Source organism: Tupaia chinensis, unplaced genomic scaffold (genome assembly GCF_000334495.1).
Source record: "Tupaia chinensis unplaced genomic scaffold, TupChi_1.0 Scaffold000568_1, whole genome shotgun sequence".
NCBI lineage: Eukaryota > Metazoa > Chordata > Mammalia > Scandentia > Tupaiidae > Tupaia > Tupaia belangeri.
Window position 1 is genome coordinate 177,835 of NW_006160082.1, and position 5,597 is coordinate 183,431.

The window sequence follows — 5,597 nt, forward strand, 5'->3', positions numbered from 1 at the left end:
AGGCCGGGCCTGCCACGCCCCCGCCGGCGCCGTCACCGTCGCCACAGCCGCCCCCCGCCGCGGGCCAGGACCGAGCAGAGCGCACCAGCCTCCCTGCTCCCGGGACAGAGAGGTGAGTGCGCCCGGTGGGCTGGACTGCGGGGCGGCCGCGCGCGGGACGGACAGGCGCCGTGGGCCCGCTGACCTTCAGCAAGGCCGGCTCCCCGCGTCTGCGAGGCGGAAAATTCAAACCCCAGTCTCCGGTAAAGGCCTGCAGGGAAAGTGGAGGAGAAGGGCTGGTTCTTGGGGTGGGGGTGGGGACCTCCCAAGTCCAGCACTGTCCGGACTCCCTGGGGACATGCCCTGCTGCTAAGACATAGGGAGGAGTACCCAGCCGGGAGCCCAAGAACCCCGCCTCAGGTTGGAGGCCAGGGGCTCATTGACAGCCAGGAAACTTGGGGGAAATGCGGGCATCCCCCACCACTACAATGCCACCCCCCTACTCCCCTGGGGGAAGGAGGGACGGAGGAGGGAGTAATACTAACCGAAGTGCCAGGTCCTTCTCACCAGGTCTCACCAGGCTGCCTCAAGTTACCCCTCTGTCCATTTCTGCGTTCATTCATTGGGAAATGGGCCTGTGCTGGGCTTTGGCCTGAGTCCGAGGGAGCTGGTCCCTCCCATTCAAGTCACACCTCAGATGGGAGACAGGAGTAAGCAGGTGGGAGGTTTGGGCTGCCTCTCCTTCCTGCCCCAAATGATCAGAATCAAACCTAGGGCACACCTGGCCTCCAGCAGTACAACCCTATGCTGATGAGAGAGCCCTAAATCTACACCATCAACACCAGTGGGCCACTTCTGCCCTCAGATTCCCAGGATTCTCCTTGTGGGTTTCAGTTTAGTCACTTCTTTCAGGATGTCCACCCTGATTGCCCCTTCTCCAGCACAGGTGCTTTTGTATTTGGGGCTCCTACAGCACAGCCCTCCCTATTCAGTATCCCCCAACCAGACCTGTCACCACAGTCCTGCCATTGCTGAGCTCATCCCTTTTCCGCCTTCTCTATCGGCTTGACAACTTGGCCACTCAGTTTCCATTGTGAATCGTGTACGTAATGGTTTTCTTTGACTCTTTCACTTTGGAACCCCTACTCAGTCCTGAGGGAGTGGCCAGGCCCCACCACCAAGGAGGGCCTAGTGCCTCTTTGACTCCAGTGGCCAATTTTAGGGCAAGAAAGAACACCCACCCCTGGTTCGATTACACTTCAGTACACTTTTTTTTTTTTTTTTTTTTTTGAGAGAGGTTTTTGCTGTAGGGCACGTGCGTTCCCCAGAAAGACAGAGAAAGACAGAGAGAGCCAGAGAGAAATCACCCCCCAGGGGGAATGGCCACGCCGCAATCCCTTCTCCTCCATTCTCCTCTCAGGATCTTGGGCACGCACGCACACGCACCCAGCGTGAGTTTAAGCCACCGGGTCCGGGACTCGAACCACAGTCGACTACATGGGAGGCCAGCGACATAGCCATTACACTAACTGCTGGTCCCAGTACACTGTTTTTCAAAGGAAATGGTATTCTCCCAGAATCAGTACTCCCTGCCACAAAAGGTAATTAAACAAATAAAAACAAGGAAAGCCGAGCCGGGTTATTAAAGCTTAAGTAGTCCCAGGGCCTGCAGAGCACTCCTGAGGCCAGCTCTTGGGTTAGAAAGGGAGACAAGTGAGCGTGAGAGGGACACCTGCTGAGGCCGTCCTCTTAGTGCAGTAAGGTGCCCGCAGTCGGGACGGGACAGCCAGAGTCCTCACGGAACTCCTTTGGTCAGCACCCATGAGGTACAGAGCACTGCACGGAGCCTGGAGCAGTACTGAACAAACCTTCAGTTCATCCTGTAGCAACTGAAGGGTCACTTCCTCCAGAAAGCCCACCCTGATGTGTCCTGTAACTAAACAATCTCTCCTACTGTGCTGCAAGCATATTGTATCCTTCCAGAGTCAAAATGCCTTAAGGACAGCCCCAGGTCTGCCCCCTCCTCCCCAGACAGGGCCCAGCCCTCAGGTGTTGAGTGGGCACATGGATAATGAACCGTGTGAACCTCCCTTTTCCAGTAATGCCTTTCTTTCCTTCCTGCCCTCCTCCCTCACCTCGTCCATACTCCACAGCCTCCACCCTTCAAGGCCCTGAGCTTCCAGCTTGTCCAAGCCTTCTTAACCTCTGACCCGCCCTGAACCTCCTCCCCGTGAGGAGTCCACCCCAGCAATGCCCTTGCCCGAAGCACTGTCAGATGCGGGGTCTGGTGCGTCCCAGAGGGCAAGGACTGGGCACACGTACACCACAGGTGTCAGTAACTACCGCAGGGTTGTGCGGTGGGCAGGGACTTGAATCGCTTGGCTTCCCCTTCAAGGAGGTGGCTGTGTTGGTCTCGGCAGGTCTATCCGTTTCCTCTTGCTGTGGTACAAATTAGAAGCGGCATCTTAAAGCAGCGCGAATCTCTTCTGTTAGCGTTCTGGGGGTCAGACGTGGTCTCTCTGGACTGAAGTCACAGTGTTGGCAGGGCTGAGGTCCTTTGTGGAGGCTCTAGGACAGACTCCGTTTTCTTGCCCATTTTTTCTTTTTTTTTTTTTTTTTTTTTTTTTTTTGGTTACACAGGGGGCGCCGGCGGCACTGCCGGCCTCTTTTTTGGCTTCCAGAGGCGGCCTGCAGGACCTGGCTCGCTGTCCTGCCCGTGTCCAAAGCCCGGTGCTGGGTAGCTCTCTCTTGCCGCATCTCTTAGCTCTTTGCCCCCTCCTTTGGCCGTGACTCCATTGAGCCTGCTTGGATAATCCCGGAGAATCGCTCCAGCTCAGAAATTCCTCATTTAATCACACTGGCAAAGTGACATAGTCCCGGGTCCCGGCACTTAGGACATGGTCGCTTTGGGGGTCATTACTGTGCCTCCCACAGTCGCTGTCCTGTGTCAGAGAACCCGGCTGGTGGAATCTCAGTAATAACTCACTCCGCACAAGTACATTACACAGCTCCTGGGAGGGGGCGCCATCGTCACCATCCCATTGTACAGATGAGGAACCAAGAAGTTAAGTCACTTGGCAAGAGGTAGAGACAGGATCGAGCCCGGGCAGGCTGACTCCAGGGCGCCTTTCCTGCCCCTGCCTCCCCAGTACCACCCCCGCTCCCAAGATGCCCGCCGACCGCAGGGGCTTCTAGGTCAGGCCCTGTCTGGGTTGTAGATTTTCAGCTGGTCCTCTCCCATGCCCCTCCTTTCTCACCCTCCCACCCACACCCCATTACACAACATGCACCTAAGCTGTTTTCCAGGGAGGCTGGGGCAGGGGCTTCCAATGGCTGTCTTTAGGGGATCCAGGCAGTAAAGCCTGGAGAAGCTCCCGTGTGCCCCCTACCAGGCAAATCTGTCCCTGTCCTCCCCAGAGTCCGCAGGCCAGAATAAGAGGAGCCCCACTGGAAGAAAGCTGGCAGTGCGAGCCAGAGCGCGATCGCCACGCAGCTGGCACACAGGAGCCTGCACGCTCGCTCCAGAGCAGAGCGCACAGCCTGCCGCAGGCACTGGGTGAAGACGGATGGCTCGTCCCCATTTTATAGATGCGGTGGCTGAAGCAAGAGGGGTCACTTAACCTGCCCAAGGTCACGCAGCCAGCAGTGGGGAAGCCAGGGTTTGACCCATTCTCCACAAGCAGAGAACCAAGGCAGAACCTGGCCTGGCCCACTCCTTCCCAGCGTAACCTGCTCTTTCTTCCTATGCTGGGTTGGGCTCCCAGTTTCGGCGTCAGATTTCTGGAGAGCACCTTTGAAGCAGGTCAGTGTAAGGTTTAGCAGGGCTGCAGCCATTATGGAATTAAGAAAGGCCTCTAATGAGAGCAATCTGGCCAAGTGCTGAGTCACAGGGAGGTCTGTTTGAGGAGTGGTCAGACGAGAAACCAGGAGCGGGTATTTGAAGGACTCAGGATAATTACTCAGGGGAAGGCGACCGGCTCTGATTGATCGTGGTGAGGAACGACTCGCACGCGCTTCGTCCTGTACCTGCAGATACTGAGAACAGGTTGCACCTTTCTAGACAGTTTGACGGTACTTACTGACTGCCCCCCGGTAACCGGCTACAGAAATAAACTCCCTTCTCCAGCCTCTGCCTCTTGTTTCATTGCCTGGGAGAAACAGCAGCCAGACTTAGTTGGCCAGTATAGCTTTATATGTGAAGCTGGGATCCATCTTCCTTACTAACCACGTTTTTAAGAAGAAGAAACCGGGGCTCAAAGAGGCTACCTCACTTGCCAGAATTCTCACAGCCAGAAAGCCACAGATCTAGGATTCAAACCCAGGTATTCAGGTGCTAAGGGCTTCTGCGCTCCTCGCCAAGCTGCCTGAAGACCTCCTGCAGTCTCAGCTCTAGCCAGGAATGCGACATGGGTTCCCAGCTGGCCCTCCGAGTGTGTGTGCTCACACTTCACCTGCACGTGGGCTGACTCCCCGCCAGCCTCAGAGTTTCCTGCCTTCATTGTCCGATTAGTCACTGCCTGTCTGGGAGCCCTCGGATCATCTGAGTGAGAGCAGAAACAGCCTTGTGTTCACCAGGCTGACCGACTCACCGGCCCAGGCTGAGGCCTGCTGGAGTGTGGCTGATGCCAGAAACGATCAATCAGAGAAAAACCAGCCTCTTGCTGCATAAAACCACCCAGAAGGTACTTGACTCATAAGGACAAGTATTTCTCGGAAGGGCCCCCTGCGTGAGGTGCTCTGCCCTGGGAGGTTCCAGGGGACCAGAGCACAGGGTAGGGGCTCTGCGAGGGGAGGCTGGGTTGAGCAGACAGGCAGGGATGAGCTGGCAGGGGACTCGGAGGAAGTAGGGACTCATTCCGTTGTTTGGAGGATACACAAAGTCTCTCTGAGGCTGGCCAGCTGTGCTCACTGGAAGACTAGACAGTCACTTAAAAAGCTGATAATCCGTGTGCATTCCTAAATACGAGGACGTTCCGCCATCAGTGGGAGTCTGTGAAGGTGCACCTGAGGCGTGCGCTTCTGCACCATAGACTTGGCGGGAAGCAGACGTGGTCTCAGCTGAGGAGAGTTTAACAAACACAGGCGTGGCTAGTGGCAGGGACCCATAGGACCATGCAGCAGCCTGGACTAGCTTGTCTGGGTCTGCAGAGGAGGGAGAGAGACTCAGACGGGAGCTGACGCCCCAGCACAGGGAGGCAGCCAGCCTGAAGCACCCTGACAGAGGCAATGATACGCCTGTCCCCACCTGCCTCTCGTCCTCTGATCTCCAGTTAGGACTTCCCAGAACTCTGGCAAGTAGCTATGCAGCCTCTCTGAGCCTCGGTTTCTTCTTCTTTAATGATGAACAGAAGCCAGAGGGCAGGGAGCCAGGTGATACCATCCTCAGGGGAAGGGGGTGGAGAGTGGATCTGCATGGGCAGATAAAAGGTACGCACACGGGAACCAGCAGTTAGCGTAATGGCTATGTCGCTGGACTCCCACGTAGTCGACCGTGGTTCGCGTCCCGGACCCGGTGGCTTGAAACTCACGCCGGGCGCGTGTGCTAGCGTGCCCAAGATCCCGAGAGGAGAATGGAGGAGAAGGGATTGCGGCGTGGCCATCCCCCCTGGGGGGTGATT

At 56.7% G+C, this 5,597-nt stretch overlaps 1 protein-coding gene across 1 annotated transcript in view; it reads left to right on the forward strand.

Annotated features, from left to right (window-relative positions):
• Positions 1-45: 45 nt before the first annotated feature.
• Positions 46-5,597, forward strand: part of GPR68 (G protein-coupled receptor 68) — a 35,447-nt gene continuing 29,895 nt past the window's right edge. Inside the window, exon 1 of the mRNA XM_006157988.2 lies at positions 46-112. The gene's annotated coding sequence lies outside the window, so the exon portion shown is untranslated. The remainder of the gene's footprint in view (positions 113-5,597) is intronic.